The following is a 780-nucleotide window of genomic DNA, read 5'->3' as shown; positions in this document are numbered from 1 at the left end:
TGGTGGCTACCTGCCGATGGACTGGTCGCCGGCGTAGCTCCGGGGCGGCGGCTGCTCCAGGGAGGGAGGGATTGAGGGAGGCGCTGCTGGCGGGAGCGGCTGCTCGGCGGAGGGAGGGAGGCGCTGGCTGAGATCCTGTACTGGCGGCGGGCAGCGGGGGCTTGGGCCGGCTACGCGCGCCGCGGCGGAGGGCCGGCGGTGGTGGCGGAGGGGCGGTCGGTCGGCGGCGGCTAGTAACCCTAGCTGTCGCGCTCGGGGAGGAGGCCCTCTCTGGTGGTTCGCTCGGGAGTCGGGAGGGAGGCGCTCTCTTGGGGGCGTCCGCTCGCTTGGGGAATAGGACGTGCTCCCCAGAGACACGTGGCAAGCATCCGTCAAGTCCAGCCCCAGCTTTTTTTCTTCCCGCATCCCGGTTTTTCTTGCCAAAAAAATAATCCACAAATACAGCGTACGTGGTACGGAACGATAACAACAATACTGAGCTTGAGATGTCAAAAGAAAAAAAGAATACTGAGCTTGAAGCACTTCAGCCACTTAGCCAGCTGGGTGTAGCTCGGATGGTTAGGGTTTTTTTTGGGTCAACTCAGGGTTTAAATCATAGACTTGGCATTAATGATCGTATTTTCTGGAAAAAAAATCATGTAGGGTGTAGGGTGTAGGGTGTGTGTGGACGCCCTAAAGTCAAGCCACCGACTAGTGTTGGACTGATGCATCAACCAGATTCAGGTTATTGATTATTTATACATAGCCTTTGGGGTGCATATTGACTCGCTTGTCTCTAAT

General features: G+C 57.2%; 1 protein-coding gene across 1 annotated transcript in view; it reads right to left on the bottom strand.

Annotated features, from left to right (window-relative positions):
• The window catches only part of LOC119353000 (mRNA-capping enzyme-like), a 13637-nt gene extending 13345 nt beyond the window's left edge, over positions 1–292 (bottom strand). Inside the window, exon 1 of the mRNA XM_037619582.1 lies at positions 11–292. The gene's annotated coding sequence lies outside the window, so the exon portion shown is untranslated. The remainder of the gene's footprint in view (positions 1–10) is intronic.
• Positions 293–780: the final 488 nt, after the last annotated feature.

This window comes from Triticum dicoccoides, chromosome 2A, assembly GCF_002162155.2.
Source record: "Triticum dicoccoides isolate Atlit2015 ecotype Zavitan chromosome 2A, WEW_v2.0, whole genome shotgun sequence".
Classification (NCBI taxonomy): Eukaryota; Viridiplantae; Streptophyta; class Magnoliopsida; order Poales; family Poaceae; genus Triticum; species Triticum dicoccoides.
The sequence above is the reverse complement of the archived record's forward strand: the minus strand, read 5'-3'. Positions and strand labels throughout refer to the sequence as shown.